Genomic DNA, 12,064 nt, shown 5'->3' with positions numbered 1-12,064 from the left:
AGTGCTAGTGCAACTAACTGGCCAGATCTAAAGGACATCTAGAATGCTACTTCAAAAGGAGCAAGGAAAATGTAGTTTTTATTTCTCCAATATCTGCTGTGGAAAAAGGCTCACTAGACAAAGGTGGGGTTGGATGGTGAGGAGTCAAACCACAGAACGCACCACAGTCCTCCCTGGTGTTCCTCTGCATCCACATGTATACTTCTGAAACACAACGATAGCCAACACTTACTATGTTTCAGATGCTGTTTCCAGTGCTTTACATGGGTATGAATATCCATTGCTGGATGGGCACCTTTGTCAAAAATTATTTAGCCATAGATGTATGGGTTTATTTATGGACTCTCAATTCTATTCTTTTGCTTTCTATGTCTGTCCTCATGCTAGCACCACACACGGTTGTTACAGTAGCTGTGCAGTAAGTTTGAAATTGGGAAGTGTGAGTCTTTCGACTTTGTTCTTTTTTGAGGGTTTTTGCGACTTGGGGCCCCTTGCAATTCCATATGAATCTGAGGATCAGCTTTTCCATTTCTTCAGAAAAAAAAAAAAAGGCTGTTGGAATTTTGACAGTGATTGCATTAAATTTGTAGATTGTTTTGGGTAGTATTGACCACTTAACAATATCAAATCTCCCTACTCATGAACACAAGAAGTCTTTCTATTTATTCAGGTCAGTCTTTCATTTCTTTTAGCAATATTTTCTAATTTTCAGTATGCAAGCCTTTCACCTCCTTGCTTAGATTTATTCCCTGGTGTTTCATTCTTTGAGATCCTATTTGAATTGGAATTGTTTTCTTAATTTCCTTTTTAGATTGCTCATGGCAGGTCCATAGAAACACAATTAAGTTTGGCATGTTGATCTTTTTACCCTGCAAACTGCTCAATTTGTTTATTAGCTATAGTAACTTTCATGTGAATTTTTGGGGGATTCTGTATACATAAAATCATGTTATCTGTGAACAGAGATAGTTTTACTGTTTTCTTTCCAATGTGAATGCTTTGCATTTCTTTTTTTCCAAACTTCCTCTGGCTCAAACTCCCAGCACAGTGTTGAAAGCAGTAATGAAAGCAGTCATCCTCGTTTTTTTCCTGATGTTAGGAGGAAAGTTTTCAGTCTTTCACCATTAATATGATGTTAACTATGGACTTTTCATGGATGCCCTTTTGTCGTGTCAAGGAAGTTCCCTTGTTTCACTAGTTTTTGAGCACTTTTATTATGAAAGAGTGTTGGCATTTGCCAAGTCCCTTGTTTGTGTCTAATGAGAGGATCATGTGTTTTTTCCTCTCTTGGTCTCATTAATGTGGTCTATTACACTGATACATTTTTTTGTTGCTGTTGAGTTATACATGCATTCCTGGGATAAGTGCCACTTGGTCATCGTGTATAAACCTTTTAAAATCCTGTTGGATTTGGTTTGTTAGTATTTTATTGAGGATTTTTGCATTGATATTCACAATGAGTATTGGTCTCTAAATATCTTTTGATGCATGTGTTGTTGTCATCTCGCTTTGATATCAGGGTAATGCTGGCCTCACAGAATGAGTTAAGAAGTATTCCCTTCTCTCCTATTTTTACAAGACTTTGAGGATTGGTGTTAATTCTTTTAAAAATATTTCGTAGAATTAACCAGTGAAGTCATCTGGTTCTGGAATTTTCTTTGGAGGTTTTCGATTACTGATTGAATCTCTTTACTTGTTATACTTATGTTCAGATTTTTTAAAATCTCTTCTAAATTCACTTTAGGCAGTTTGTTGCCAGGAAGTTGTCTATTCAACTATTTCTCTAATTTATTGAAGTTGTCTATTTCTCTAATTTATTTGAGTACAATTGTTCATAGTTTTCTTTCATTTTTTTTAAAGTTTTGTAAAGTTGGTACTAATGTCTCTACTTTTATTTCTAATTTTAGTGATTTGTGTCTATTCTCTTTTTTTTGTAGTCTGGCTAGAGGCTTGTCAATTTTGGTGATCTTATCAATGAACCAACTCTTTGGTTTCCTTGATTCTCTCTATTGTTTTCTCTTCTCTATTTTATTTATCTCAACTCTAATATTTATTATTTCCTTCATTCTTCTATTTCAGTCTGCTCTTATTTTGCTAGTTCCACAAGACATAAAGTTAGATTATTGGTTTCAGAACTGTCTTCTTTTTATTTTTTATTTTACTTATTTTTTTTTTTTATTTTTTTTTTCGGCTCATTATGGGGGTACAAAAGTTCAGGTTATATATATTGCCCATGGCTCCCCATCCCAGCGTACCACTCTGTCACCCTGGATAGAGTGCTGTGGAGTCAGCCTAGCTCACAGCAACCTCAAACTCCTAGGCTCAAGCAATCCTTCTGCCTTAGCCTCCCAAGTAGCTGGGACTACAGGCATGCACCACCATACCCGGCTATTTTTTTCTGTATATTTTTAGTTGTCCAGCTAATTTCTTTCTATTTTTTCATAGAGACGGGGTCTGATTCTTGCTCAGGCTGGTTTTCAACTCCTGAGCTCAAACGATCCGCCTGCGTCAGCTTCCCAGAGTGCTACGATTACAGGCATGAGCCACTGAGATCGGCCTTTTTTTAAAATATGGTCATTTACAGTTATAAAATTATTTATGACCTTCACTTCATATCATAAACTTTGTGTGCTTTGTTTCATCTTCATTAATCTCTAAATATTTCTAATTTCCCTTGTGCTTTCTTCTTTGACCTATTGGTTGTTTAAAATGTATTGTTTCATTTCTGCATATTTGGGAATTTTCCAGTTTTCCTTTTTTTTTTATTTATTTCTAGTTTCGTTCCATTGTGGTGGAAAAGATACTGGGAAATATTTCAGTCTGTTTACATTAATTAAGTTAGTTTTGTGGTCTACCATAAGATCTCTCCTAGAGAATATTCCATATGCACTTGAGAAGAATGTGCATTCCGCTGTTGTTGGGTGGAGTATTCTACATGGGTCTGTTAGGTCTAGTTGGTCTATAGCATTGTTCAAGTCCTCTATTTCCTTATTAATATTTTGTCTACATGTTCCACCCATTATTTAAAGTGGTGTACTAAAGTCTCCAACTATTATTGTAGAGCGGACTATTTGTCTCTTCCACCCTGTAAATTTTGCTTCATATATTTTGGGACACTATTGTTTGGTGCATATATGTTCATAACTGCTATATCTTCTTGCTGACCTGACCATTTTTGTAAGTATACAAGGCCATTCTTTTGTGTTTTGTACAAGATTTTCACTTGAATTCTATTTTGTGTGATATTAGTACAGACACTCAACCCCCCCTTTTTTAAGGTTTGCATGGAATATCCACTTCCATTCTTTCAGTTTGATTCTATTTGTGTCTGTAGATATAAAATGTACAGAGTAAAATCAAGATAAACCATATACAAATGTTTAGAAGGTTTTTATATAAGAAGAAAATTATTTAAAAACTAGCAGAACACAGAGGTGCATATTAACATGTTTTAGTGCCATCAGCTAGATCAATCCTATTTTTATTCATGACATTATTTTTACATTAAAAAATCAAATGTCTGTCTGAAACAATATAGTAAAAGTGTAGCCAGGAACCTTCTATGCGTGGAAAGTAATGACTGTAGTCTAGTGGTGTGATCCATTAAAACGTATAGCAAACATAATTCTTAAGACTATGATGTGTCACAGCTATAGCAGTGTGCATTCCACAGAGAAGTTTCTGGGGAGATTTACAGCTCAATGGGAATGGGCTGAATTTTGACCTACTGTGAAACTTGACAACAAACAAAGGTAAATTAGAGGCAACATACTGGGAAATGCACTTGCAATGTGTTAGTTAATCAAAGGGCTAATATCTTTACTATACAAGAGCTCTCACACATCACTAAGCAAAAGCCAAACAACCAAGGTGAAAAACAGATAAAGGTAAGAACAGGCAATTCTTAGAAGACAGGTAGGAGTAATATGGCCCAGTGAAGGAACAAAAAGATGTTAGGCTTCAGTAATAACCAAAGAACCGCATATAACAACATTGAGAATTCATTTTCCCCCATCCTATTAGCAAACATTATGATGATTGATAAGACCCTTACTATTAGCACGAATGAAGATGGTGCCACCATTTTCATAAAAAATTTTGCAAACTCTCTCAGAAATTTAAAAGTGAATGTCTTCTGTCCCACAATTCAAATTCTTAGCTTTGTCCTTTGAAACGTGTGTACAACCACAAAGATGAGTATACAACAATGGTCATTGCAGCATTCTCTTTTTTTCTTTTTTATTTCAGCATATTACGGGCATTCAAATATGTCTAGGTTATGTATACTGCTCTTGCCCCACCTGAGTCAGAGCTTCCAGCGTGTTCATCCCCCAGACGGTGCACACATGTACTCACCATTAAACTGGTTTTCACTGATCAACACTTAAGTGCAGTATTCTTTAAAAAGGACTAAAAGTCAGAAACAACATAAGTAAGTGGTGTAGCACATTATAATACATCCATAAAATGGTTTACTGAAAGAATGAGGTGCATGTCTCTGCACACTGCTAGGGAGAAACGTCCACAATATACATATGTTAAGTGAAAAGAGGAAGCCACAGGGCAATGTATATAGTATCATCGCATGTGTATGACATGAACAAACTCAGCCTTTGAAGCACAGAAGCATCAGCCCAGCCTGTTAACTGTAGTTACTTTGTGTGTGTGTGTGTGTGTGTGTGTGTGTAAATGTTCAGTCTGCCATAGTCTTGTCTGCAGTGTTTGAATGATTTTTCTTGGGGTAAGATTATTTAGGGGATCAGCAGAAAACAATGAAGTTGGCTGCAACTGAAGGGACACTGGCCTGGTCTGGTGCCTCAGCCCATGCCCTGATGTAGGTCCAGGGGCCCTGCGCTGTTTGCTCCCATTCTCCATCTGCAGGTCCCTCCTACAGGGCGCCTAAGAAGAGGTGAAAGATGCCCGCCCCGTGCAACGTGTCAGAGAACAGGACGCCGAGGGTCTCAGCTCCAGGACCAGGCCCTGTTTGGTGACTTTGCTGGCTGAGATGTTCCCTCAAGCACCAAGCCACCCTCTCACTCCTTGGACGGCTTCCCGACCTACCAGGCAGGTGGGCCTTGATTTTCCTGATGTCCTGGGGCAGACAGACCTATCTGCAGACACACAGACAGGTGGTCACAGACTGACTTCCGCACAGCTCGGCCTCACTGTGCAAACTGTGCTGGTTGTCCCGCTGCCCTAGGGCAAGGCCGGCTCCTCAGCTCTCTCCCTCTCAGGCACTCAGCTCTCAGGGTGTCTGCATGGGGGCCTCCTCCACTGCCCCTGCCCACTCCCGCGGTGCCCTGCGAGGAGCTGCGCTCTGGTGTGAAGTCTTGCCCGGGAGTCCCCGCTTCACCATGACTCAAAGTCCTCTACCTACCACGTGACAACCATTCTACACATTTGGGAAGACAGCAGTCAAGTTGACTCTGGAGGACTTGACTTAGAATTACAGAGTATTAGGGCTGGAAGGAACCAGTAAGATCATCTGCATCTAGGGCTTGCATTTCCTCTACCACAAGCCTGGCCAAATGCTCCCACCACCTGTGCCTGAGCCCCGAAGGGCTGGAGAGCTCACTCATTCCCCAGGAATCCTGATGGCAGGACAGGAAGGTCTTTGTGACATGGCTCTTTCTCTTTCATTTTCCTTTGTGCAACTTGGGATCAAACAGAGTAAGTTCCGTTGGTCCCAACAGTCCCAGTGCCTTTCCATAGTCCACAGGTTCCCCCACATCTCAGCAACTCTTCTTGGCTTCCATCCGTGGCTTTGACTGAAACCAGGTGCCTCCCAGGACACTGGTGGCACCAGAGAAGGAAGCTGCTCCCATCCTTCAGGTTGGGGAGGTGGGGTTGGCATTCTACTCGCTTCCCACTGGGGCTTCCAGACACAACTCCCACCTGTCCTGTGAAAACTCCTGCTCCCCTCAGGTGGGACTGGCCTCAGCACTGCCTAGCTGTGCCACCCTGTCTCTCTCTCCTCATCCAGCTCTTTCACGGATGAGAGATAGAGACCGCTAGAAACATCTTGGCTAAAGGGATATTTGTCGTAATGCTGAGACAGGCAACCACATGGACATCGATATCAGGAAGCAAAGGAGGGCCAGATTTATAGGACCTGGTCCACAGAGCTGAAGGTCATGAGTGCAGTTGCCTGTAGAACACATTGAAGGCACATTCAATGTCCAGCCTGTTCCCCTGGCCCTGTCAAGCTAATAGGCATGTTCCAGCCTCCCCTGCAGCTTGGGGTGACCACGTGACACGGCTCTACTCAATTTCTTATCATTTCTCACAGCTAGGGCACAACTCGCAAGAGTTGTCTGTATGTACTCTCTGCTCCCTTCCTCTTGTCACAATCTCTGTGGAGCCTACTCCATTTGATAGCGTTTTGGCTGTTTTCTGTCTGCCTGATTTTGGCCACTGCCTCTTCCTCCCAGGCAAAGCCAGTGGGAAGCAGTTCTCCTGTCTCACCTATCCTCAGGGGAGCTTGTCAGTTTTTGGGATTCAGGTCACCTGGTTGCTGTGTGAGCGGAGCTCTTTGACGTGCCCAAGAAAAGTGAATATTTTGTAGATTATCTGTTTGTTTTGTTTCTCTTGGTTTGGGAGAAACATTGTCTAATCAATTGTTGGGCTTCTAAGACTGAAATAGATGGGCAATTTCTCAGGCCCTACCTGATATACAGAGCGGAAAGAACTCTAGGTAGGGAAAGCAGAGGCCTGAATTAGGGACTATCTTGATGTCGGTCCAAATAGAAACCGCTGCAGCTCTCCTTCTCCAACAACATGCAACCTGAAAGACGTAATGCATCCCCTGGGAGAATCACAGAGATCAATACCACCATCGAAGCCCCTAAACATACGGGGAAGTTAATACCCATACAACACCCCACCTGTCTTTTGCAGAAGACAGATAACTCTTGGAGAATGACAGCATATTATGTCATGCTTACTCAGGTGCTGATGCCAGTGAGGTTGTTCTCAGCATGCGACCATTACTCAGCTATTGTTCTGGCAAACGTCTTTCCCTCTATACCAGTGAGCAAAGACTGCTGACAATCGGAAGTTGTTTTCTCTCACCATGCTCTCCTCGACGGAGAAGTATTCTCCCTTTATTAAGTTTACATAAAGTTGTCTTTGCAAAGTGACTTACTTTTATGTGGCTTTAAAATGATTCTCTGGAGTACTCTTCAGCCGTAAAAATCATGAACTAATACCCCTTGTACTGTCCTGGGTGGAGCTGGAGCCCGTTCTTCAAAGTGAAATATCACAAGAATGGAAAAACAAGCATCACAGGTACGCTCCGTGAAATTGGTACTCATTGATCAACACTGGGGCCAGGCACGGTGGCTCACGCCTGTAATCCTAGCACTCTGGGAAGCCGAGGTGGGTGGATCGTTTGAGCTCAGGAGTTTGAGACCAGCCTGAGCAAGAGCGAGATCCCGTCTCTACTAAAAATAGAAAGAAATTATATTGACAACTAAAAATATATATAAAAAACATTAGCCGGGTGTGGTGGCACATACCTGTAGTCCCAGGTACTTGGGAGGCTGAGGCAGGAGGATCACTTGAGCCCAGGATTCTGAAGTTGCTGTGAGCTAGGCTGATGCCCCGGCACTCTAGCCCGGGCAACAGAGTGAGACTCTGTCTCAAAAACAAACAAATAAGAAAAAAAAAACAGTAACGTGCACATATGGGAGTAGCATTCACAGGGCGTCACGCAGGTGGGAGAGGGGAGGAGGGAATGGGTACGGTTCTCGATGTCAGGGTGTTGGGCACACTTGTTGGTCTGAGTTCGGTGGTGCAAAGGCAATGTATGTAACCAAAGCCTTTGTACCCCCGTAATATTCTAAAATAAAACAATAATTAAAAAAGGAAGAAAAAATGATTCCAAATACTTACTATGTGAGTGACTTAAGAACATGGAATGTAACCCCCCTCCCACAAGAATGTTACATCACACCTTATTGGACCACACATGTGAGTTATAGGTAGGCCTCAACTGCTGGACTCCAAGACACACAGGAACCCAAGATTTTGACAGACGCACTGGGAGCTTAGGCTGTGGCAGGGCTACTCTCCGCCGGCCTTGGAGCGATTCTCTGAAGCCTCGCCCACCAGTACTGCGGCACTGCGCTACTCTCCGGCTTTCAGGGACCTTGAGTGACATCGTGTGTCTCCACCGTGTGGGTCAAATCGTCTCTCCCAAGGACCTCTCCTAGAAAGGTCTGCCTCAAACCTCAATTAGACTTTATGTCCACCCTCAGTGAGAAACTAGACTTTAACATTTGGAGACTCTAGACAAAACTGGAACTCACTTACTATGGGGTTCAGGTGCCTCGTCTACAGAGTGTGTCTCCTGTGAGATTGTTCTCATGCTTCTCCCCCTTGCAGCATTGTGGGGGAAAAAGAATATCTTTGTGTGGAAATAAACCATGTGATTGATGAGATCACGCTTCGATCATCTCCTCATTGCAACCATACAAAACACATACAGCAAAGCACACATATCTCAAGTTGTGAAGCTCCATGAATTTGAACAACTTCAAAATGCTCATGTGACCAGCGCACAGATCAAGAGATAGAACACGACCACAACCCCCAAGGCACCCCCAGTGTCCTCTCCCAGTCAGTACCTCCACCCTCGGGTAACCACTGTCCTGGCTCGATTAACTCTCGCCTGTTTTTCATTTAGAGGAATGGACTCATCCAGGAAGTACTCCTGTGTGTCTGACTTCTTTAACGCAACAGTATGTCTGTGGCATTCATCCGTGTTGTCCAGTGTTTCAGTACATTCGTTCTGTTTGTTGAGCAGCGTTCCACTTAATGAACACACAACTTATTTACCCATTCTATTGTTCACAAAGACTTGGGCTGTTTCCTCTATGTGGCTATTACCAAGAGTGCTAATGTGAAGTCAGTCTGCCTATTTTTATTGGTCATCTGTTGCTGCATAGCAAATTACCCCTAAATCTAGCGGCTAGCACAACAACAAACGTTTGTTGTTTATGGGGGTCAGGAATTTGGGAGTAGGCTAGTCAGGCAGTTCCGGCTCAGAGTCTTACGTGAGGCTGCGGTGAAATTGTTGGTCAGGGCTGCAGCTGTAACCGCAGGACCGCTGCCTACTGGCTCACCTTCGGTGAGTGGTTTTTCAGTTGCGATGGACCCTCCAGGTTGGGAGACACAAGCACACACAGGCAAACCAAGTGTGCACAGTTGGTGACCCTGGAGCCCACTGGAACAAAAAGACTCAACTGCAGACAGAACCCAAGTTCCTGGACCAAGGAGTGAGGACCAGATGAAGAAGTGAGTGCAACCGTTTTGTTGCAGTAAGAACTTAAGCGCCAAGGACCCGGCACCACCTCTCTGCATCATCCAATCAAGTCATGCCTGCTCGAATTTTCCTATCTCCCTCATCGTTACTCTCTACCTATAAAGCCTGCCCCCAGACCCCTGCTCAGGGAGGCATATCTGAGCATCGCCCCTGTCTCCTTGCCAGTTGACCTTGCAGGAAAGCCTTTTCTCTTCTTAAAACCTGCTGCCATGGTATTGGCTATGCACGTCTGGCAGTGAGACCACTGCTCGGTGACACAATCCCCTGAAGGTTTCTCTGGGCTCGCAGATCTGCATCCAAAATAGCTCACTCCCATGGCCACTGCGTAAGGCCTCAGTTTCTCACCAGCTAGACGTCATCCCATAACACGCTGCTGTCTGCACGTTGACAGACTGATGCAAGAGAGAGACTGAAGCCGCAAGGCCTTTTATGGCCTAGTTTCCAAATTTGCCCACCGCTGCTTCTGCCATACGCTATTCGTTAGAAATGAGCCAGTGGGTCCAGCCCAGTGTCACAAGGAGGGACATTGAGCTCTCTTTCTCATAGGGAGGAGTATCAAAAAATTTGTAGACATATTTCAGAAGCTTATTTTTTTCATTGTCTTATCTGCAATCTTACAATGATAATTTCTTCAACTATTTCTCTTGACATCTTCTTGCCTCTTTTTGTATGGCTGGTTTTGTCTAGGCAGACTGACTGCACAGCTGGTATCGTGGGTCTTCCCTTTGCCTTTGTCCTGTTTAATTCTTAACCTGGATCATATTTCTTTCTGTTTACTGTTTCTTTTTTAAGTTGTTAATTTGTGAGTTAACTCAGGTTTATTGGGGTTTAATTTACATAGTATAATGGTCACCTTTTTAAAGTGTACAGACCTATGACTTTTGGCAAATGGATACCGTTGTACAACTACCAAAACAATCGAAATATGTAACATTTCCCTCATTCCAAAAGGTCCATGATGCCCCTTTGCAGTCAATCCCTTCCACATCTCGTGACAAGTACTGATCTTATTTCAGTCCCTACAATGTGACCTTTTCCAGAATGTCATATAAATGGACTCATACCATATGTAGCCTTTTGTTTCTGGTGTCTTTCATCAAGCATGATGCATCTGAGATTCATCAAAGTTGTTGCAGATATCAGATTGTTCCTTTTGTTGCTTAATAGTATTTGTTTGTTGCTGCACATTTAGGTTGTTTCTAGCTTTTGGTGATAATGAATAAAGTAAACAAATAGAAAGATTAACAAAGAATGTTAGCAACTCATTCAGAGAAACAATACTGATGGCCAATTTCATCAATAACAAAACCAAATTAAAATGAGAATTTTTTTTTCTTTTTTTTGCTACCAGCTTCTTGACGATTTTAAATTTGACAACGTCTAAGGTTTGGGAAGACTTTAGTTGGAAACAAGGTCTCTTATAAACTATCACTTGGAAATTTACCTATCAACATTCATTTGGCTTTATTCTTTAAATTAAAGATAGGCATACCCTTTGACCCACCCTTGGGAATCTATCATAGAGAAACTCTTGAATAGGCAACACGGCAGAATGGCCAGCATCATCTGTTACGGTGAAATATTAGAAAGAATGTAAATGCATATCGATTACAGAAAGGTTGAAGAAATCATGGCACATTTGTCCTGGTAGGATATCGTGCAGCAGTTAATTAAAGAAAGAGCAAGACAGATAGCCAGATATTAATACAGAAGGAGATGAAAACAAGTCACAGATCTCTGCATATGGGCTTTAGCACATTCCTCTTTTTGCAATGCGCCCCCGCCATGTGAACGTGTGGGGATACACACAGTCTCTACCTGGAATGAGCCACCTCCACTGTCAGGAAAGCTCATCGTCGGACAACAGCATTGTAGAAAGAAACTTTCACCTCTTAAATTCCAGACTGACGTTTTTGACTATTTTCATTAAGCATGTATAACTTTTTAAATAAATATTTTTACTTGGGAAACTAACAGTCTGCTCTGTTAAGGAATAATCTTTCCTAGTCTTGTTCTTTTAAAACATTGGAAACGGTTTCTGCATTTGATGAAATGTCTGTGTGACCATAGAGGACATCTGTTGGTGTTTTCACCCAGCATCTGTTCCCCTTCTCCTGGCACCGGCGTCCTTATTTCCCCCAAGAAGCCTCCCTCCTCTCCCCTCAGCAGTGATGATTCTGGTGGCGTTGACTTCAGCCCTGATCCAGGGGTAGGCACGAGGCTCAGGCCTGGCCAGTCGGAACACTGCATTCCCCTGGCCACGGTGATCCCATCTAGGCCAGTGACACTTTGGGGGCCGCCAGGGGGTAGGCTGGCTCTGGACAGAGGAGAAGCTGGAGCAGGAAGGTGGATCTCAGAGAACCGACTCCTGGACCCAGCCATGCTGGAAGCTCGGAACTGCCCTTGCAGCTTTCAGCTGCCCAGACCCAGCAGTCCTCCCTGTGGCTTAAGCCAATGAGGACATTTTTGATTTTTTACTATTTAATTTTTCCAAGGCAATAGAAAAGTCTTGACCATGACTGAATTGAAGAACCGTAGTTTTATTTCTTATTTAACCTTCTGCTGTGATCTAAGGCTTTGGCCCTCCTTTCCTTCAGGAGAGAAACGGGCATGTCTCCTGCTAAGGGATTGACTCCTTGTTGATAAGCCATCAAGCCACATTATGGTAGAAAATGAAATAAATGAGGATTTTGTGGGTAAGGATCCAAAGAGGGAGGGGAGGGGCTGCAAGGTGGTAAC

Source organism: Eulemur rufifrons, chromosome 30, assembly GCF_041146395.1.
Source record: "Eulemur rufifrons isolate Redbay chromosome 30, OSU_ERuf_1, whole genome shotgun sequence".
NCBI lineage: Eukaryota > Metazoa > Chordata > Mammalia > Primates > Lemuridae > Eulemur > Eulemur rufifrons.
Note: the sequence above shows the minus strand (reverse complement) of the source record.